Source organism: Corvus hawaiiensis, chromosome 14 (genome assembly GCF_020740725.1).
Source record: "Corvus hawaiiensis isolate bCorHaw1 chromosome 14, bCorHaw1.pri.cur, whole genome shotgun sequence".
Taxonomy (NCBI): Eukaryota; Metazoa; Chordata; class Aves; order Passeriformes; family Corvidae; genus Corvus; species Corvus hawaiiensis.
This window is the reverse complement of record NC_063226.1, coordinates 1,993,608-2,017,287: the sequence shown is the minus strand read 5'-3', so window position 1 is coordinate 2,017,287 and position 23,680 is coordinate 1,993,608. Positions and strand designations below refer to the sequence as shown.

Sequence of the window (23,680 nt, the reverse complement as noted above, 5' to 3'; positions counted from 1 at the left end):
ATCTTAAAAGTTCCATCTCTGAAGTCTGCTTTATTCTTTGATGTGTAAAAACTGAGGTGCACCCAGAATGAGGACTTACCTGTGAAAACATGGCAATTAGTTCTGCATGAAAGCAATCAAGTCAAATTCAAGAGAAGGAACAAGCTCTTCTGTCTCAGATACTGTCCCAGAAGACCCTCCTTCCAGAAGGATGATCAAGAATACTGGGAAATATTTAACAGCAAAGGAATATTTTATTTGAAAAATAAAAAAAACCACTCAAATTTTGGTCTAAAGGGTTAAAAACCAAACAGTAGAACAAAACTTTAAAGTCTTAGGTCTGGAAAAAATGGAAATGAGCTGGAATTTGTATTCTGAAGAAGAACTAAAGTAGAGCAAGAGAAGAAAACAGCTGCCTGAGGAATACAAACACTAAATTTATGAATGCGAGAGAGGACAGTATGATTAAGCTGTTTAATGTACTGTGTAAAGCACCAGAACTGTTGCCTTAGTAAATTTAACTAGCAAGGCTAAAAAACCAATGAGTCAAGGCTGGACTAAGTTCATCAGTGGGTCACCTTCTCATTCTTTTTGATTATTTTTGAATTATATATTTTCCCCCTCATGCTCAAGCCTGGAAAAACTGCATTGCAATAGAGAAGGGCCTCAAAAGTACCAGTGCCAGTCCCAGCCAGTGGTGAGTCCCCGGTGACCGTGGCACCCTGAGTGTGCTCTGGACATTGAAGTGGCCCTTGGCCCAAGCCAAGCTAACAAGGTTTGCTCACCACAACAGCTACCACGGCATTGAACTATTTTACTGCTTTCTTATCCGGTTCATCTCTAAATGGCTCCTTCAGAGAGCAACAAAGAGCAGAAATACTAACACTGCACCCAGAAGAGAGAACACTGGTTTTATTCCAGGAGTGCAATCAATGCAATGTCACCAGAGAAATCCCGTAACAGGGCTATAAGAGATGTAGGCATACCCATATGCTTGCCATCAAATTTTGACATCACTTTCTCATTCTTAGTTTTTGCTTTCTGTCTCCAATTTGGTTGTTTTAATCACCCTCAATGCAACAAAAAAGTTAGCATACACATAACAATGTACAGGCTAATATAATATTGTCTGGTTTTTACATACGCTCTCTGTGCTTACCCTCAAACCAGCTGTAGTAGGTAAAGGAAAAAGAGGAACTTTTGCCATTCTGATTATCTATTTCTATTCTGATTATCCTGACCAGCTCTGTACCAGTGGCAGGGGCCTGACTAGAATTAGTGTCAGCTAGTGAATACAAAAGGCTACTGAAGGCTTTTATCCCTATAAGCACGAGTATGTGTGTACATACACACACTACACCTTGCAGCACTGCACCGGAAAGAAAACCAGGTGAACTTTAACACACACTCAAGAACAATTTCTGTTCTCACAGCCACCACACACTCCTACAATCAATAAGAGTGAAATTTGGATCACCAAGTATTGAAAGGGATCCGTGTATGCCTGGAGGAATAAATCACTGAGGAATGGTAGACTGCTTGTGACATAAGCCAATAACTGGTCCTCTCAAGAGAAAATGCTGTGGAGAACAAATGTCATTTCTCTGCAGGGAGTAAATGAGCAAAACTCTGCTCACTGGGATTCTCCTTCCTCGCACACTGAAGAATTGAGTTCACTGGCAGCACTGACTTGCTCGACGTTACACATGCTTCAGTGAGAGCAGGAGAGCCTTGATGCTTCTGCCTTGAGGGCAGAACAACCTTGAAGTCATTCCAAATGGAGTTAAGCCTCAAGAAACCTCGTAAAACCTCTTAACAATCAAACATGACAACAGAGTGCATCTTTCCTGGAGAATGGATACACAAAGTGCTCAGCAGTGAGGGGATGAGCTTGCACGCAAATCCACCTCTTTTTGCACAGTCACACAGTGTGCTGCACAACAGATCCATGGGAATCCTTTGTAAGTGAAGTTATGGTAGTTCTTGGCTCCTTCCATCCTCAGCAAAGATTAACCAATGCAAAGTACCATCCTCTTTCTATTGGCTGTAGGCAAAAATCTAAAATTAAAACCAATTTCTGTGACTGTTTGCTGAAATAATCAGTTTTATTCTTGTTTACAATTACTCCAGAACATAAAAGAAGCTGCTGGATACATTATCAGTTACACATTGCTTGCCAGTCTCAGCTATTTATGATGCTAAATTATACAGCCCAAGTACAAAACCAAAAGTTGCCAAAAATCAGGGAATTTATAAACTGGGAAACCAGAAGAGGTAGGATGGATAAGCTAATGCCATTAGAAGCAATGGCTAGCCTCCTTCACAAGGATAATTCCATGTGTTATTCAACACGTAAATAATCAATACATTTCATCAATTTGAATATAATTTAGCAGACACTATCCTGTGACAGCTATTGTCAAGCAGACAATTTTTTTTTGGTCCTATTGTAATGATTTTTGCTTGTAGGATGAGTCCTAATTTATAAGAGTATCCAAAATTGCAAAAAACCATTTTGCATGTTTTCATTTGGATTGCAAATGAGGCAAGGTGCTTTTATACCATGTCCTACTTCTTCCTAATGTATAAACTCCCTCTATAACTACTTATCTTAAGATTTTAATTTAAAAGCTAGTCTTCTAAAATTAATATTCATTAATATAGCGTTCTTTGTATTTCCCTACCACCTTCCATCCTCTCAGATCCAGGTTTTCAGCTGGAATGGCCTCCAGCTCCACTGCAGGCTTCCTCACAGAGAAACAAATTTGTGCCAGCTTGCTGAATAACCCCGGTGCTGTTCAGTCACTCAGAACTCCTCCATCTGTGTGTCCACCCATCCAGAGAACCAGATGCTCTCAGAATGCCTCACCCACCTTGCCTGATGTATCCATATCCAAAATCTGCTCCTGCCAAAACTGCCCTGCAAGCAAAGGCAGCCACTGACCTGCCTGGAGCCTCAGGTGTTTATTTACCTGGTCAGGGGCAGTGTTGGCCTCACAAGTCAACTTTGCTGCTGCCAGAGACAAAGGGAGACCTGCAAAGGGGGTTTATAATGAGAAAATGAAATCACTCGTTCTAACATTTTATTAGCATCCTAACAAAAACTAATAGAAAGCAAACATTTCACCCAGGAAGGAGAGTAGTTCAGAGATCAGGCAGATTCCATCAGACCGACAAGTTAAGGTTTCCATTGACACCTCCCGATCCACCATTTCCATTGGTTTTCCACTGATAGGCATTTAGGCAACTCAATTATTTTATTATTGAAATTAGATAATGAGATAATTATATAAACCTCCTTTCTAAGCTCATACATGCTCCACTGACACAGGTTGTAGAAATATTCCTGCCAAGAATTTGATTATTAAATGTGAACTTGCTTCAGCAGAGATGCAGAAATGCCCTTGATTCTTTGTTACACATCTGTGCAGCTCTTCTTTAGTTCAACACAAAGTTTAATACATAGGATCTGAATCAGCAGCTGATCATTTTCCAAAATATTTGGCTAGTAAATATCTCCTTAGAAGAAATATTCTCTTTTAACAAGGGATTTTGATGAAAAAGCTTTACTTTTATTTTCATTGGCATGCTTTACTATGCACAGCAAATCAGTTTTTAATGAAAGATAGTAACAATATACTTACAAGTCACATAAGCCAATGGACTATGTTTAATGAGTAACACTTGGACAAAGGTACGAATGCATTTCAGTAGTTAAATTTCCGGTAAGATAAACATTCCATCACTTAAATATCAAAGCTGCTGCCTCGAGCAGCTATTCACTGCTGGGACATCTGTGGGAGCTGAAGTTGCTGCCTCCCAGCTGTTTGTTACCATTACTCTTTTGCCAAAAATTGCCAGTCCCACAGAATGTGATGCTGCTCAGCTAGCAGAATGAACAATAGCAGGATTCCCTCATCTGCCTCAGCAGAACACCAGCCAAGTTAACTCCAATCCAACTGGTCATGCACTGTAGGGAACCAAAAGGAATGGAAGGATTTCTTCTAAGGATTAAACGTTCAGTGTCATGTACATTTTGTAACATGGTAAAAATTAATGATCAAAAGAGCTGCTCCAATACTGAGCCCTTTCCTTGGGCTGCAGCTGTTCCCAAACTGCTCCAGCATGGGTCCCTCTCCATGGGATGCAGTCCTTCAGAAACAGGCTGCTCCAGTGTGGGTACCCTACAGAGCCACAGACCCTGCCAGCAAGCCTGCTCCAGTGTGGGCTTCCCATGGGGACAGAGCTTTTTTCAGGAATCCCCCGGCTCAGTGTGGGCTCCTCCAGGGGCTGCAGGTGGATCCCAGCTGCCTCTGCATGGGCTGCACCAGGGGCTGCAGGGGAACCTCTGCTCTGGAGCCTGGAGCAGCTCCTGCCCCTCCTTCTGCACCGCCCTGGGCTCTGCAGGGCTGTTTCTCCCGTATTCTCACGGCTCTCTTCCCTGGCTGCAGCTGCTCCTGTGTGTCCTGGGTTGCAGTGTATTCTATTACCATCCTCATGAGCCGTTGAAATCAGGTGGGGCAGTGTTTCCTTGCCTCCTCCCCCCAGACTATCTTTCTGTTAATTGCCCATCATTGTCCTGCCGCCTGACTCAGAGATAACTCCCTCCGGACTATCTTCTGTTAATGAGCCTAATCAACACTTGGCCTCATGCCTCATTACCCCATTGTGAGATGCTCCACCCAGAGGGAGGAACCAAGCATCCCATCGTGGATATAATCTGAGATTCTGAGCACCAGAGACACCCTTCCCACTGGATTTCCAGAGGACAGGAGCTACACAGCCACCACTGGACCTTCTGAGGAAGAGCAGACCCTTTTCCTACAGGATCACTGCTTCAAAGGACTGCTGACACGACCCTGACTAATAGGGTGTCAGGTTGTATCTTGACTCTGTCAGTTTGAACCAGTGTTTTCTTTTAGTTTTTTCCTTTTCTTTAATTTCCCAATTAAATTGTTATTCTGACTTGGTACCTCCCACTGGTTTGTTTTCAAACTAGTACACTGTGCAGAGACTTTGCCATTGCTTACCCACATCAGCCCACAGGTGCTGCCACTGTCACTGATGGGTTCAGCTTTATCCAGCAGCAGCTCCACGCTGGAGCCTTGGCTCTGCTCCCCAGAAGCTGCTTCTTGGGAAAGCTTCCAGCAGCTTCCCGCAGAAGCCACCCCCGTATCCCCCTCGCCACCAAACCCTGGCCATGCAAACGCGATAGAGGTGACTGAACAGCCACATCAGCAACACTCCAAGAGCCAAAGGGAGCTGCCAGGAGCAGGGAGGAGTCAGAGCTGTGCCACACCCAGTTCCCACCATCTGGAAGCCTTTGGCCAGAAGCACAAGATTTATCCCAAGCAACTGTAACCTGCATAAGGTTTAGATGTGTTTGCATCCTGCAAATGCACTCTCTTTCTGACATAGCAATAATCCCCAATTATAGTCTCAACTGCAGGAATATGCTGTTAAAAATCATGAGAAGGGAAAAACTCCTATTGAGAGAATATCTTTGATAAAGCAGCAGTGTCCTGTGTGTCAATTAGGCCTAGGGAGATACAGGGTTTTTAATGTAAAGCAGAGCTGTTGGTTTTAGTCTTACAGGTGGATTCATTTATAAATGCTGACCCTGACATATAATTTTCAATAAAAGCAGTGCTTTTCTATCTAATTTCCATCTTTTCAGCTGAGACATTAGCATTTCTTATTCAATGTTCTTCTCTCTCAAGCATTACCTCAGATTAATTGGCACTGTATAAAATAAGTTCCTGGGTGCACAATGGTAACCATGGTAGCCTTCATCCTATCTTCACAATGCATATGCAATTCAGTTCTCAGGAAAACATAATTAGTACGTAGCATAATATATTCTCTCTAAACACATCACCGTGGTATGAAATACACTAAGGCAAAGGAAATGATGCCAACAACCTCCACCCAACTGGGCTCCCATTGCCGAGCAGTTACATTACAAATTAATATACTCTTAAATAGTTTTGTGCAGCATCCCCAACTCGCATAATGTGCTTCTCTCCCCGTGTGCCTTTGCTTTATGGCCAAAGGGTGGCAATGTTCTACTGACTATCAGCAGCCAGGCAGTGGAATTGTATTCCTGCAAGAATAGGAACATCTCTTTCCAGCCAAGCCAGAAAGCTCTGCATCATTAACTGGAGTGCTTACTGGGTCCCAGTACATCAGTGATGACCCCTTCAGCTACAGGAACACAAATATTAAAACACAGTTTGGGCTGTAATCCAACGAGCTGTGTGAAAGCACATTCACAGAGATCTCCTTATGGGGGAAATTAAAAAGCATATGCAGCTGAAAAACCAAATGAGTTCTCTGTTCCTTATCACATATAATCAGGCCCTGCTGAGGGCACTCCTGACGTGTATATAGAGGACAATCAGTGCTGTGCAGGCAGGGAAAAGTTTCCCAAACCTGACTGCCCAGAAAGTGCCACCCAGCCCCTTGAGATTTCTACAGAAGCTGATTTAACTCATTTGAGAAGACTTCCGTAATTCCTCTGGGGATGTGCCAGTTGTGAGGATTGAAGTCATCTGAAACAACATCTGCAGGGAGGCCTTGACACCACACCCACACAGCCTGGCAGCAGCCCAGCACCACGGGACACAGTGTGCAGCTGCCACTGCTCTAATTAGTGCTCACCAAAAACTGCATTACTTATTTACTGGCACAAACTGGGGATAATCACATGGAGGAATAAACTGCTGCCCTTGTGCTGGACCCACTCCTGTGATTACCAAACACAGTGTGTCCCACACCCAGACATTCAGACATTTCCATAAGACGCTAAAAGAGAAATTATGTTTTTCCTGGTGTTTCACAGGGGAAAAGTTACAGTAAGAGACCTAGAGAAAAAAAATCCATTTTCCAATGCCACCAACTATTACCTGTTAAATTACTATTAGCTACAAAAAGCAAAACGAGAACCATTTCTCCACAAAACAGGAGTAACATGAGTAAGGAGCTGTCCAAACATGTCCAGGAAAGCTAGTACTTAGCAAAAATGAAAGTAATTTAATTCCTCATCTGAATACATATTGGGTTTGTTCACTGGAGTGTTAGAAATGCTGCTTTCATTAAGTCTGGGATATCAGTGTGTCAGATGAAATGCAGACAATCACTATATCTGTGTTAAAAATTTCAGACAACTGGTTTTGGACCCCAAATCAGCTTAGCAAATATGATGCAAAAGTAGTTGCCCAGCAGTTAACTCATCTTAGCCCAGAATTCTTAGCAATTTTCATATTTACAATATATATCTTCACTTTATCCCTTTTACATGTGCATGAAACACTTTCCAATTCATAATAAAAGACCCTCTGAAACTGCTCTAATATTTTTAAACTTTTTTGATAACACTCTTTGACCTTTCTTCTATACCATCAATATGCTATAGACACTTTTCTCCTGGCAAATCCTTGTGCCCTGGCAGTGCTGTTATCAGGACAGAATGAGCTGACATTTCCACTCACACAGTGCCACCCTTCCAGGTGACAGCCTCATGTCCCAGTCTGGCAGGATAACGCATCAGATCTCCATTTCAGGTATTTATGGCAAAAGGTAGCATTGTGAGCATAAAATCCCAGCCATCCACATGCTAATAATGCGTGTGCATCTGATTCCACACGTTTTGACTTTTAGATATGTCAGGAAATGGAAATAAGCAACATTTCTGTCAAGTAACAGTGCTACAAAACAACTTTTCAGGTAACAATGTCATTGATTTCAATTATATAGAACCACAGCAGTGCCCTCTGTTAACACTGTAACACTTAAGCAGACATATCACACTTTTCTTTTATGGCCATTAAAAATTTATTTGGCAAAATAACGGGGACAACTGGTAAAATGGCAGCATTTTATGTGCAAAAGCATGCTAGTGCAGGAAAAGCTATTTATCTTCATGCAGGTGATGACATTTATTCCGTGCAATTACATTAGCTTATCTATCACCAAACAAGTGTTACATGACACCAACTTTACACTTCTCTGAAGGTACAGTATTTCATTGCACGTTTTGTCATCTACTCTCATCATGTCAGCAGTGCTAAGAAATGCTTTAATTTAAAGTGGTTCTAATAATTGCTGGACTCACCACACACAGGTCCATCTACGTGTGACCAGCTATCCTAGGACACAGGAGGAACGTTCATTAGGGAGCACAAAAAGAAACAAAACAGAACAAACCAAGTTTCAGGTAGCAGAGTTTGGGAGCAGAAGGATCACAAATACTATTTGCCATACGTCTCATATTCTGTTTCTGTTACATAAACTTGGCTTTGCTTTATGTAAAACGCCCAGGCAAGACTATCTGTGACTGCAGAACATTTTGAACCCAGCCTGCTAAAACATGGATTAGTGAGCCCTCAGAGTAAGAGTTTTTATAACCCACCACATGAAAGGTAAATATAGTATGGGGGTGGGGGAAAAAACGAGTTACTGGATCTTGGGAATGATAATTAGGTACACTCAGCTGTCCCATGCCAAATGTCTGGGGGAAATCTTATAGGCAAGCAAGGAACAGAAGTGCAAGTTAAATGTCCTATTATTATCCTAAGTAATATAATTAAAGCGTTAACACTGTAAAATGTTGAAATATTTTAAATGCCCTTAAACTGCTGAAAACAAATTTTCTTGGTCATTAACTGCTGAACACTAAAATTTTTTTTTTATTCATTAAGATTATTTAATGTTTGTTAAATTATTTTAATATCATTTAATTACTTGAAATTCAAAATCATCACCAGTTTCAGTCATCCTTTCCAGAGAAACCTTCTTCAACTGCCAACATATCAAATATTTACCAACCATGAATGTCTATATATAGTGAATAAAATGTATAAATGTATGCACTAGGAAGCAGTGCTTCTTTCAAAGTCTCTGCATTTTGGTACCAAAAAGATGTGGCATGATTCACTAGAGAAGAATCTCAGAAGAAGAGCTGAAAGTAAAGAGCCTAAAAAAAGCTCCTTCCACTGAAGTGCAGAGGAAAGACAAAACCATCAGCATTTTTTGAACAAAGGAGAAGCTGTTGAAGTTACCACGAGCAGAATTTCACACCACAGACCCCACACAGAAGTTGCTCTTTTCCTTCAAGCTGAAATACCAAGTTTCTGGATCAATGTTGCAGATCCACAACTTTCAGATGCAATTCCAAGGTATAATATAATGCAAGATGCCTGCAGACACTAACTCAGAACCAGGCAAAGCAGTTAAAATATCTTAGTGATTTGCAAACCAGCAAGGTTTTATGAACCACTGCAGATCACCTCCAATATTTTTAAAGCACTATGTGTATATTTATATAACAAAAGGAAAATGAAATCAGTGTGACACCAGCATCAGTCTTTTTGATGTCTGCAGCACACTTATGTCAAGATTTCTGCCATAGTACACCGTAAAATTTTCTGACAATTTGCAGATTTTCTGAACATTTTGGAAGTGTTCAGAAGCACTTATGATGTTGGCAGTTATTTTCCTCATTTTGGGAGGAGGGATCATATTATTCTTAGCATTAGATACACATTTTGCAGTATTTTCCCTGGTCTGCAAGTACAAATAGAGGCCTGGTGCCATCCAAACACTGCTGAGTCGATCCCTTGTCACAAGATCTGAAATTCATACAGTCCATGTACTGCTGATACAAATTGAACTCCCAAAACTTGTGTTTAAAGTACCTACCAAACCTTACAGTGATTTATATTCAGATTTCTGGCTACATTCATGAGCATGAAAACCACAGGAGAGCTTCCCAGTCAGCCTTCAGTCCAAGACTCCTTTCCCATGCTCACGAGTGTAAAATACTCATTTCTCCTTTTTTTAAGCCAGATGCCATTAAAGAAACCTAAGGATAAATGGAATTTTATATATATATAAATACATATATACATAACAGAGCTCCATGCAAATGCACATTCAGAGACAAGTGGTGGCTTCTGCTACATAAAAAAACTAAGGCCTCCTTTAGGAAGAGGGTGGTGACAGTAACTGCCCAAGTGACAACAAAAGGCATGATAAGAGAGTTTGTCACCCATCACTATTGATTTTTCTACTAGATTACATTTTCCAATGTGTAGAATGTGTCTGAGAATCCTCTAATTACCATCAACAATATTCTGTTAGTCGGTGCTGAAACAGAATCTCCTGTTATGCACCATTAAAGTCCCTTTCAGCAGACCAGATTGATCAGTTCTGAAATAGGTGTATTCGAGGTGTACTGAAAAATGCAGCAATGATTAACTGTGAAATAGTCACTCAAGAACTGAGTCTTCTTTAAACAACCTGGGTTTACAAATCCCGTCATTTTTCACTACAGATGAGAGTTGTCATTCAGGGGGAGCTGTCATTGTGGTGACACACTGCAACATGAGCTCCAGGGTAATTGTGCTGATTAGGAAACAAAATATTCACGTCCCATTTCAATGAATGGAAAAATTGTAAGACAAACTTGAGCTTGGTTGACTTAATAACATACTTTGTCTTCTGATGTGTTCCTGTGGGAAGTGGGAACCCAAAAGTGTGCATCACATGAGCTGACTTTAATGCTTTTTCACATGGAACTGACTGTTCTTCCCAGGGTGATCACTTAAAAGGTTTACTGCAAGTTCATACATCCAGATTCTGGAAACAAGAGAGAGCAATGGATAAAGAGCAACAGTGCAGTAGCTAAATATTGAAATGTACAGATATCAATTAAAAAGTAGTAAAAATTACAAATAGACCAACAAAGGCATATAAGTAGCCTGGGAGCCCTTTTGCCTCCAGTTTTCTGGAGGTTCCAAAACATTGGGCAAAACCAGCATTTTTATCAAGAGCAAATACCGTGCAAATCTGCCATAAGGACCAGTTTATTTGCCATAAATGCAGTGTACTGAATCATGAGTAAAAACAAGCTTAACAAAAATTGGACACCTGACTTTTCCTGCCAAGCTAACAACCTCTGTGTTAGAGTCCCTTTTCTGGAGAACTCATGAGAAACAGAAAGAAGGAGGAAAGCAGCTTACCCCACTATGCTAACAGCTACCAGCAAGGGATAATTCTCTCTCTCCTTTTCTCATTCACAATGGTGTTCTTGGAAACAGATTTATTTTGTACTTAGAGAGTCTAATAACAGCTGTTATGCATTTATTGTCCCACTATCCTGACACAGTAATGTTATCCTACTTAACTCTGAGACTCTTTCTGACATAAAAACGCACCCACCATGACGCTCTCTAATATTGTAACAAACTGGCACTGACCTGGGGCTCCCTCCACGGCTCTTACCAGTGCCCACTGCACTTGATTTAACTCCCCCAGTGCTGATGGATACAAGTCATCACAGTGTGATTGCTGACAATCGTAGAAACCCCATCAGATAGGAGATGCCCGATTTTAATGCCAAGATTGACAGACATTTTGCTTTCAGAGACAAGTATTTAAAGTGGCCTTCAAGCAGCATTGCTCTGTTGTTTTATTCCTCACATTAGTGATGTTTTCCAGACACTCCCAGAGCCCATTTCAGTACAATAGGACAGCATCTTTAAGCCCAACATTACTGAGTCCCATTCCCACAGAACTGCCCTCACCTTCTGCTCATATCTCCACTGATCTTCTGTGGCTTTGTTTCTGCTGTGCCCATCACCTGGCTCCTCATACAGGCCCCAAATGGTGGACAGAGACAGGATTTTCTTAAGGCAATCCTTCAGTATTATCAAGCTCCACTAATTTCACCTGTTTTCCAAATGGATTTGACTGGGGAGGAGGTGTGGAAGTGGGGAGAGATACTAAAAGAATAATGGGCTTGTCCACAATTCCTGTTTCCTTCTAAGATCAAAGACTCGTTTTGTAAAACTATTTCAGTGACTGGTCCTTTTCAAAGACAGATGATACACATAGCTAGAAATGTTCAGTTGTTTGTAGCAAAAGATTGTTAAGCATAAAAATTTAGACATTTCTAGCAGTCGTTTCTTCTTCTCCCTAAATACCCCTTGAGCCAGAGTTTAAAAAGTCAAACTCTTACTGTATACACAACTTACTATGTAAAGTTCTCTAAGGTTCTCATGAATTTCCCTTTTTATTTCCAAACCATAATGTGTTTGTAACCTGGTACAGTCGACTGGTTTAGAGTCTAATTTAAAAGAGAAAAAAAAAAGGGGGGAGGAACATGGAGCAACGGTGCTAAAAAAGGATATTTAGAAAACAGAGTAAATATTAATCACAAATAGTTTAATTGATCTTTTCTTATGGGTGAGCAATAAACTGAAGAAAAAGCTGAAAAAGCTTCCTTCAGCCATATTTTTCTATGATCTGCAGTTGTTATGTCACAAAAAGTGGTACTTAAAAGAAACATTACTTGTATTAAAAATTAAAGGCTTATGTCTCTCTTATTGAAGCCAACACCCCCAGGGTTCAGCAGGCATTTGTTTATTCAGTCTTGTTACCTATTCTCTAAGTTTTTATAACCTTCTGAAACATGAAGTAGCACACTGCATAATAGCTTTTCCAGTTTTCTCTGAAAATCCTTCCCAAACAGTAGCTTAATCTCTTTAAACACTTGTCCAACATTCTCTGCGTGCACTGACACCACAGAATGTCTTCCAAGAATAAAGAAAAATAACAGCATGGTATTTATTTTATTTTCCATTTCCCCTGAGCTGTAAGTCATGTTTGCAAGATAATGATTACTTCATGAGTGATTAACCCATCATGCACTTAAGATGGGTAGAAGCTGTTTATTCTGTATTTTTATTGCCAAAACAGAAAGGGTGGGTTTCTTTTTTCAATTTCATGCTGATTACTTTTGGTATTAATATGAAAATCTTAATCAGTGGGACTACCCTGAATATTCCTAAAGACATCAGCCACAGAGGAATATGTCAGCCTTTTCTTTCAACAACAAAATGAAATAAAGCAAGGAAACAAGCAGGAATGAGCATGCCATAAATATTTTTCGGAGGAGACACTCTTCATATATTATTTCTCTCCTCACACAAATTGACTGATAGGCATGAAGTGGGTGAGCAGTAGGATGCCTCCTCTGATTCCTCTTCGATTTTCTGGGATTATTTTGCTCTTACAGGAACAGCTGAAATGAACATACAGGATTTTCTGTTTGCTTCACAAATGAAAGCTTGTCTTTCCCTGAAATTTCTCCATGACAGAGTGTGCAATCAGGCTCTAGCTGTGGGCAGATCTTAGAGTCCAGGAACAGTGCCGGCACAGTAGCACAACCCAGTGCTCTATCTCAGCTAAATCATCATATGAGTTTGTGATAGATATAATCCAGCCATAAAAGGTCATATTTGAAAAGAAACCATTTGGAGCAGTTCCTCATCTACCTGTAAAACAGAAGATAGAACCCCAAGAAACCACTTAAAATAAGAGGGGCATCCAAATTGGGAACATCTCAACATTGGGAAGATCTGCAATTCATTTTTCAAACAATCATACCCACCTAAAGCCACTGTTTTTGAAAAAGAACTATGCTTCAAGGTCATCTAAGACTTTGGAACTTGCTTTTTTTTGTTTTTTACAGTTATAGTAGTCATAGCTCCAAGTGAAATTGAAGAGCACAAGCTAACTGAGCTCAGAAGGAAATATATTCAGCTCGATCCCTGCTGAAGCACTACTGCCTTCTTCATGATGACTTCTATTTAAACATGGAGAAATCACTCTCTCAAAAAAAAGTGAATTTCAAACCACTTGGGCTCAGTGGGATCAGAAAACAGCCACTACCTCTTAAGAAGAATTGGTCAGAGGAGAACTGAATCAAGGGTAAAGCAGCAGGGGTAAGACCTAGGTGAAAAATAAGAACACTGATCAAATTTGTAACATTGCTTAAATCACTGGCTCAGACACTTTAGGCAAGAACGAGATTTGGGAGGTAGATTGTCAACCAATATTACCTCAAACAGCTCCAGTGCAGCTGACTTACCCAGGTTTACAGAAGCTTTTGATCTCAGTGAATGAAGGATTTTCAGAAATCCTTTAAGTTTCAAAAGCGTGAGGAAAGTGATACAGTTCAGGATGACAGGAAACACTGAGAGGGAACAGAAACCATTCTCAGTACAGGGAGAAGTATAAACACACACAAACCAACAGAACACCACAAAAATTCCAACAACTGCAAAAACAAGCTATTAACTATCAAATTCAAATCAGAGAGTTTGACTCAGCCTCCCGGTTCTCTGGCACCAATTATTGTCCGTTCACTTTCCAGGCTGCTCCTTCACGTGAAGGCTTTTTAAACATGCAAAACTGAAATCCACGAAGAGTTTCTATTTACTGCTGCTCAGTACCTCTTCAAATCTTTCTGGCAGGCAGTATCTAGGAAAAGAAATCATCATTATTTCATAAGGAAATCAAACTAACATGCAATCCTTGTTCTCACATAACCTTTCTTCTCTCCACTCTCTCAGAAAACTTTTAAATCTGAAAAGCCAGTCAGACTCATGTTGTAAGGATTAGTCCTAAAAAGAGAACAACATAAACTCAGAAATTATAAAAAACTCATTTCCACTGTCCTTGAGAAGAACAGAGAACTACAGAACTATTTTTGCCAATGAAGCCTAAAAAAAAAAAAGGAAAAAGTTAAAAAAAATAAGAGGATCAAATCATTTAAAATCAAATAGATATTTTTATACAGAAAAATATGCTGAAATAATCAAACAGGAACAAAGATGTTCATCTCTTCTTCACTCCTGTAGTTTTAGAATCCGTGTCTTATTTTGACAATTCACATTGACTTCTGGCACAAAGGACATGAATCAACTGATAAAAAAATCTTGATAAAAAAAAATTAGTATTTCAAATAAAAATTAACAAGCATATCATGTCAAAGCTTTTTTCAAAGATTATGGAATGGCAGGCTATTTACTAAAGTTGACTTTTTTTTCTTTCCTGAATTCTTCATTCCAAATCTTCCATTTTGGTTGCTTTGATGTATTTTATATCCACAATGAGAAGTTTAAATACAAGAAGAGAACATAAAAGGTGAAGGATGTTCCTAACTTATCAATTTAAAAATTCCTGACATGAAAATTCTTTTTTGTAAAGTTGCAGATCCCAAGGAAAGCCTGGATAAACTCTCCTCCCTAGACAAGTTTGCTACCATAAACAATCAGTGCATTCATCTGCTATTTTGTCACACATCTTTTTTTTCCTCACATTTTTCTACAAAATTAGGGTAAAACATAAATACTCCACTGGAGGGTCTGAGCCTTTAAATAATATTCTGTGTTGCAGCTACACTTGAAGATTGCTTTTATGCACTGTAAATGTAGTTTCTGGTAGTACTTAAAACATTAATCCTAATCAACAGGACTTAAGGGCACCTTCCCGTTCAGATTTCTGAGCAGCATTTTAGCTGACAGCAACTGTACACTACTTAAAAGTCAGTTTAATGCCTATATAGTGAAGAATAATTTGTAAGAAAGTCACTGAACTCCTGCTCTATTGGAGACCCAGCCAAGGCATTAATTAGCGCTATTAGAGGTATCAATTTAATAAGATCCTAGTCCATCTTCTACTGAGAGTTTAGTGAATAGCAGGTTTTCTCTGCCCAGCAGTTCACAGTAATTACGGCCTCCTCGCTCTTCCAGAGATGAGGTTTCAGAGTTCATGCAGCACAAAACCAGCACCTCCTACATGATGTTACCTCCTAGCAGAGGGAAAGTAGAAAGCTGCTGGAAGTGTAATGCTGAGAAAGAAATGAGAAATAAATTTTGTGTTGGCCGATATTGGTGCAGACCTTTGCTCCACCTTTATGGCGGAAGGGAAGTTAAGAGAGGCCAATGTTGCCAGCACAGCCTTCCTCATGTCCTCCTTTCAAGGAATTGTCACCCCTCTAATTCATGGGTGGACATTCCATAGACACTGGGATGTGCAGATTTGGCATAACTGTGGGACAGATTTGATCAGGAAATAATTTTGCTCAGAGAACTTGTTCTCCAGCCTCTAATATCCATATCTGCATGACAGATTAAGCAGCACATGGGAAGTTCAAGATAGCATTTTTCAAGATGGTTTTGCTCTGCTACTAATGATCCCTCCCCATCAGCTCTGCCAGTACAAACTGATGAGGGTGTGCTAAAGCAGGACCAGATCTGGAATGACAGAGACAAATGAGACAGAAGCATCATGAATGTGGGGCTGTCACAGCACAGAAACCAACTGACTGTAACAGACACAAAGCACATTTTTTAGTTAAAAGTCTGGAATTAGAGAGAGAAAGCAATAGCTACATACAATATGCAGCTAAAGGATTACTGAAGAATGTTAATTAAAACATTTTACCCCATTTATTACTCAGGCACTATCCATAATTCATAGTTCTTTGAGAACTCAGGCTAATTTTACCAAAATGATCTTCTTAAAGATGGCTGATAATTGGGAAATATAATGCTTACCAGAACTTTGGGGGCTGAAGATACATGATGAAAAACAAAACACCACGTAACTCAGATTTTTAGATACTGAGCTAATTTCACAGAAAAGAAAGCTTGCATATTTAGCAGGAAGCCATCAAAATTCAAAATAGAAGCCAGCTTGAAATAAATAATGTCTTATTTTAGTAAGCAAATTTTGTTTAATTGCTCTTCAGAAAGGAATTCAGCTTGTAATGCAAGATAAAGTTTTCAGTGAGCAGTGCATAATAAAAAGCACAGCACAAACATAGCACAATAAAAACCATTCCACCATGCATATGCTCAATCCAGAGCATTGTGATTCAAAGATATCAGTCATCCTTAATAAATCAGGGCAAAGTTTTGACATGAAATCTGAGCTGAATGCTTCTTTAAAGGACATTCAAATCCTTCTATAATACTCAAACCCAATTCACCACAACGCTATTCCCATTCTGTGCCTCTACACTGAAATCAAACAGCTATTTTAATTATTGCAACACAAACAAGTGTTTCAGAGAGCTGGGGCCCTTTGGAGTGGTATTGTGCCCGAGTTAACGAATTCAGCCTGTGGAACTCAATCCTCTCAGCTCTCTAGATTGCCACAAAGAGCAAAAACAGAGATTTTCATGCCTTCTTATGGGAAAACTCAGTCTGACTGCCATCCTTCCCCAGCTCTCTCCCGGCTAAGGAACAATTGATCTGTCAAGAGTTTCAAGATGAGCTGATTAAACAACCCCAAGATTGCAAGGATTACAGCCCAGTATCTCCAGTCCACTCCCTTTCTATCCCCACTTTCACATGAGCTATTTAACATTTTCTCTGCTTTTGTTTGTTTGTTCTGAAGTTTGTCTTTCCTCATTAGAGACATTTGCATTCCGAGGGAAATGCGCACCTGATTTACATATTTGTTAAGTCCAGAAATATAAATACTTTTGAGCATTAGTACACTGACAGAATGTCATGATGTAAATAATGCAATAGTCTCAAAATGACTTCAACACATCTCTCTCAGGCTAATTTGTACAAGTGCTCTGCGTTGTGGCATTATTAAGAAAATTATTTCCATGCAAGCCAAAAAGAAGCAGTTACAAAAAAATAAGAAGTCTTAACTTAGAATTTTGTCCAACTTCTTACAGAGAAAAGAATTAAATGAGCGAGGGGAAAACATATTAAAAGTCAAGTGAAAAATTTAAAGAAATAGAGTTCGAATTTCCATTCCTTGTGAATATTGCTCTGCTGCTGCCAGGTTTGCAGAGAAGCCTCTTGAGAGCAGAGCAATCAAACCCCAAGAAATGCCATTGAGTCACAGGACATTTGGAGAGCTGAGAGCTGGATCCATCTAAGCCTTCAAAGCTCAAATGAGCTTCAACTATTGCATTATCTGTTCTGTTGGCAGCCACAGAGAAACCAGGAAGCACCCTCAAACTGAGAGACAGCAATACTCAGTTTAAAGAGACAATTGTCTGTGGCATCGACTGACCTAATGACTTTCCTTGTTTAATTCTGTTTCTGAAATGTTTTTGTTTTGTGGAAGTCAAATCTCACCTTGATTTCCGTGGGCCCACAAATGACATGCAGCTTCAGAGATTGTTTTCTCTATGGAAAGAAAAATAGTTTTCCCTTCTTTTTTTGGGTCTTTCCTGGTGCTCTCCTTTAAATACAGGGAGAGCTCTACCAAAGCCCAGCATCACCAAATATTTATTTGCAGGTAAATAAGCTATTAAGAAAATTTCATTCATATCAAGAGCAGGAAGACAGAGGAGTGACTTCAGTTTACCCTCGAGCACATCTATTTTAGGAGATGCATCATCAAATATTCTCACAGGACAAAGGGCAAAAAGTTTGCTTACTTTTTCTGCAAAACTGAAGATTTCAGCCCTGGAATGTTCATGGGTGAGATGGGAACCAAGCACGTGACTGCAATTCTGCAAAAACAACACTGTTTGACCTTTAGAGGTTGAAATTGCACAAGCCACAGCACCAGAGTCCCTGTTTTGAAAACTTCCTCGCATCTCAGTTATCCTTACCCCTTAAGAAGGGGGCATTAAAAAAAGTTGACTCTGTATCCTCTTACAAAATAAAAAGCACACTTGCTTTTTCATAAAGCAATAGTAATAACTTTATATAGTATCTATGAATATAAATAAGCACATAATCATTATTGCTAAATATAGAAGTACAAAAAAATTCTTTATTTTATATATTTATTTACCCTGCAAAAATAGGGGTAATTTAAAAATCAGATACTGGTATGAACATATTGAAAATATCTTTATGTCATAAACACAGTAATACAATTCTGGCTTTGAATATTAACATCTCAGATCCAGGGGTTTTAATCATGTGTACAGTGTGTACACAGTGAAAAACTGAATATTGTTGCTCAGAAGATTAATCAAAAATAGAATACAACTTGGAAAAACAACCGAAATAATAGATAAGTCTTAGAAGATATTTTTCCTCCAAAATCTTTAAATCAAGCTAAAAATAAAAAATGAAGTAAAATACAAATAAATCAAGTTAAATCTGAAATATGACAGATGAAACAACCGAAAAATACCCTGATGTGGTATTTGTTCTACTGATAGACTAGAAAACTGTCGAGCCTTTGCTTAGAAGACCTTTACCCTTGTCCCCCTCGAACAGCATGTGATGCTTTTTCCTTTTCCTTTTTAAATAAGCCCAAGGCCATGGTGGCAATCAGAGTATTCTGAAATTTGTCCAGATAGGAAGATTTCCATGCCAAAGGCAGGCAGATCAGCACTGTGCTCTGTGAAACACGGAGCTGATGGCTGGAGCACCCAAGGGTGGAGCACAGGGTTTATCCTTGGATTTATGTTCCAGAATCTCTCCCTCAGGCTGCTGGGGGGAAGGAGGGACTGTGGCACCAGCAAAGGAGCCTGCATGGGAACAGGAGTTTACACGGGTAGGTTTAGGGCTGTAATGAATTTTCCTGGATTAAATGAGCTCCAGGCTGGCTAAAGGAAACAGCAGAAGCCCAGGACAAACAAAGGAAAACCTTTGCCTTAGAAAAGTCTTGAGGAATGGCTCTGTGGAATTCAAAGCACTGCGCACAACAAGGTCCTCTCATCAGGAAATCACACGGCATCGAGCCAAACTACATTCATAAGTAAAAGCGAGATATTATTGTTATCCCAACATCCATCTCCTCCCAGGTACAACAGAGTAAGGCTATTAAATTTTCCAGACTTTCATTAATCTATCTCCAAAACTACTGAGTATGTCAAAGTTCCCATGCCAAGGATAATTGACTTCTTATGTCTGATCTAATTGTAACTAGTGGTATTTGGAATGGGGTTAATTATACACAGAAACCACTCTCTTCTGCTTCCAAACTTGTGATTTGCCCAGACACAAAATCTAAATTTCAAATTATCAAACATAACCTGGATACTTACAAAGCTGAAAGAAATTTGTGGTGCCCAGTCTCCATCATTTTGCTTATCTGGGGAAAAAAACAAACATAAATGCACAAAAAAGCACCACTTAAATATTATTTGTGCTACTTGGCACACAGAGGAAGAGCAGCCCACAGCTGAAAGTCAGGCCCTTGGGATGCAGTTTGCTTGGTCAAACTGGTGTGCCATGATGTGAATAAATTTCCATGTGGAGAATTTGCCATCTCTTAGAACACCCTTGCCTCTGTGCTCCTATTTAATTTACAAAGTCTCAGCTCCTGTAAACAGGTACATCCAATGTTTTCTCTCTGAGCCTTCCTCCCCTCTGCTTTAGCATTTCTTGCCTTGCAGAAGAATTTGCTCATTTTCAGTTTTGCTCAGTATTTTATAAAGGCAAGAGACATTTATAAGGCAGATTTACAGACCCTGCAGTCAGGTGAATTTCTGCTGGTGTGTCAGCTGAACATATTTTTTTACCCTAATGTCTATAGAGTTGATAGCTGCAGTCAGATAACAACAGAAAAGTAACAGCACGAGGAGGCATATGAGCAGCCCTAGGAAGTTATGTCTATTTAATGGGCACAGGTTGTCCACTGTGAAATTTTTAAAGCATAATACGCGCAACAATGAGTCACTGGTTGAGAAAGCAGCCAGTTCTGGTGCAGAGCAGCTTCAGAAAAGCTGTTATCCCCTCAGCAAAAGAGGTGAATCAGAAAACTGGAACATTGACTCAGCAAATTAAAGCATGAGCACATGTTGCCACAGATGCTGGGACTCTGAAGGCCGATTCTCAGCTACAGATATGAAATGCAGAATTTCAGAAGCATCGTCTTGGAGGTTACAGAGAGCCAAAGTAAATTACTGCTTACTGAAAAGCAATAGTGGCTGCAGAGTTAGATTGTGCAATGTCCATTCTCATTAATAATCATCCTACAAGTAATTTGAATGTTAATGAGAAAGCAAAGAAATGAGTTCTCAGAGTAGGCATGCTGTTGTCCACTTGAAAACATCCATACTGCAGAAGCCAGTGAGAGGATTCTCTGTTAAAATTTCAGACACTATAAATATTAATATACCTTATATTAACCCACTAAATCACACATGATTAGGGAAGCCAGCATTTTGTTTTGTAAATGTATGTATTACATACAGAGCTAAGAACGTTTTACAGAATTTTTTTCCTTTAAATATACAGCTAGATACTGCTGATGTGCCTGCCATGGTAAAAAATGTACATTCAATTTCATGTTTTACATTAAAATCTTAAATATTTTTTACATATTATTATACTGCATGCAGGAATGAGCATGTTTGACATAAATATTTCTAAAAATGCAGCTTTATTTCCCCTGCAAATTGTGCTTAAATTCCTATTGCTTTGTTTTGAATTCTTTTCTTAGAGGAGAAAATTAATATATTAGAAAAGAGACCAACACAAGCAACATGAACAGCATGGTTTACTGTGAAAATGGGCAGAAGCACTGCAACAGTTCTTTATCATTGCTCATTCTTCCAAAATGACAACTTTATATAACACTAAGAAGAGCTGACTGCTTTCTATCCTGTTGTACTGACAGCTTTTGGCATCAGCAATTATGACTCAATTTCAAAAACCCGAGAGAGAGCATTTGCGCGTGAACACCAGAGAGGGGCCAGCTCGTTTTTAATCAGCTATTAAGCATAACAAAATGGCATTTGAGTTCTGCCTGGTCATTCTTCACCTTCCAGATTATCTAGGAAAAAAAAAACCCACAAAAAACAAGTTAGTAGGCAAATGAGAAAGGCTCAAAAATGCAAATAAAGCAGAGAAGAAGCAGAGTGAAAAAGGCAGAGCAGAAGCGACCAGCAGTGGAGAACGGCTGTAAATCTTGAAATGACAGGATGCTTATTCCAGATGAAGTAGCACTTACTTTCACTAAAACCAGCCATTTATTTCTCATGTATCTTTCCAAATAGGATAAACTGGAGGAGGGAAGTTGGTAAATTTTATCTGCATAATCATTCAGGGATCGTGTGACAGCATATTTCTCACCAGCTTCCCAAACTATTCTACACCCCACAGAAGCCTTTCATATTAATAAAAACAAAAATACCAAGGCTGATCAGCCCCAAATCAAATGATTTGTGAGCAAACAAAATGGATTTGTGGCAATTATTTTTCCCTATGTGAATAAATTTTCATTTTTTTCTCCTAAAGCACAATAAGCATCTTCCAGGAGCAACACTGGGTGTTACCTGATTAGTGAATTTTTCAGTCCTGGGGTATGCAGGTGGTCTAAGGGAGAGCACGGTGCTAATTGTCACCTGCTACTTGAATTTTCCTTATCAACCATCTGGATTCCTACTAGACAGCTATCAGGGCTGCTGATATCCCAAGAAATAGATGAATGTCAGTATTTCAACTACAACTGTTAAAAACTGTTCTTTTGCAAACTAGGTTCCACTAAACAAAACTGTCCTGTTAGTTCTGGATTATCCTGGGGTCTGTGCAGTTGTAATTCAGTGAAGGGTGTGTGATAACACCATTTTACATCTGTGATCACTTAAATTAGACTTTTTCCACAGGATTATGGGGTGCAGTGTGTGCCCACAAATCGTTATACAAATCCAAAATCTGTGTAGTGGGAGCAAGAAAGGCGCAGTTCATCCACAGGGGAAAGTATTGCATCTTTTTATAAGCCTCTGACTGATAATTCTCTTTAAAGTGCTGATCAGCTTGAGCAATTGGGACTTCACACAGTGACATCCCCACTGAGTAAAGATTAACAGAACTTTTGAGGAGCAGCTTCTGGCATAGTTCCATGACGGCCAGGAAATAATGGCACAATGCTTCCTTCAGTTTAAACTGTTTATTTTGGCTGCACAAAATAATTCCACGAGGTATGTGGGGCCATCTTTCTGATTTAGAGATGCAGCCTTCAGAAGAAGAAAGCTCAAAGAGAAGCGAGTTTGGACTCAGGCAGCCATTCTTGCAACAAATGTTCATGTTACTGTCCTCAAAGGGGTTTCCATAAGCTCTTGCCCTACATCCTTCCTTTGAAAACTCCTTGTCTTGCTTGGAGTGTGTTAGCACAGCAGTGCGCTGGGAATGGGATTCTGTCATGTTTCACCCACATTCCTCCAAAGAGGGGAAAAAATAAAAACCCCCACACTAAACTGATAGAAACTGGAACCACACTGGGCTCTCAAAAATCACTACAAGGAGGTGATAAGCAAGGTTTCATTGTCTCCTTTTTCTACCCAAACCCATTCATTGGTTAGAGACTCATTAACAGATGTCATCTGAGCCAAAATTCTGCCCTCAGCCATTATCTCAAAGAGAAAATATGTCAAGAAGATTCATCTGGACAGCTTCTCTGCAGGAACATGCAGGGCAGGATAAAGCATGCCCCACAGGAGACATCCAACAGAGCTCCTACAGGTTTTCAGCAGCGTTTCATTCTGGATATGGAATTCCTTCAAGTGGATGCACCTCCCACCCCCCTGAAGGTACAACTTTGCAAGCCTATAACTACAAGGCTGGGAACATAATGAGCTCCCTGCAGACTTCTTCCGAACACATGCAGAGGGACATGCAAAATATAAAGCAATATTGCTAATTAGGCAGGAAAAAAGCCCTGCAATTCTTGTCTCCCGAGCAGCTGGGCACTCCCCTTCTACTGAGGGCATCAGGGTGACCTTGTCCCTACAAAGCTTGGCCCTACTGTGGAAAATGCTTACTTGGCTTTCTGAAACTCAATTTTTAGTGCTGCTGGGAGACCGGTGGCTTTTTTCAGGAACATTCTCTGCTATCTATACTATAGATGGGAGCTTTCCAACAAGTGGCCAAGCTCCTTTATTGGCAATTATATTGATGGTTTAATAGCAGAAAGAGAA

The 23,680-nt window shown here is 39.8% G+C and overlaps 1 protein-coding gene across 17 annotated transcripts in view; it reads right to left on the bottom strand.

The window, feature by feature from the left end:
- Positions 1–7,793: 7,793 nt before the first annotated feature.
- Positions 7,794–23,680, bottom strand: part of LOC125333098 — a 52,733-nt gene continuing 36,846 nt past the window's right edge. For 7 of the 17 annotated variants that reach the window (XR_007206754.1, XR_007206752.1, XR_007206751.1 and 4 more), the window contains 3 exons: positions 18,236–18,310; positions 13,913–14,017; positions 7,794–10,617 (listed from right to left, as the gene is read on the bottom strand). The gene's annotated coding sequence lies outside the window, so the exon portion shown is untranslated. The other 10 variants (XR_007206758.1, XR_007206756.1, XR_007206762.1 and 7 more) reach the window with 10 other exon arrangements.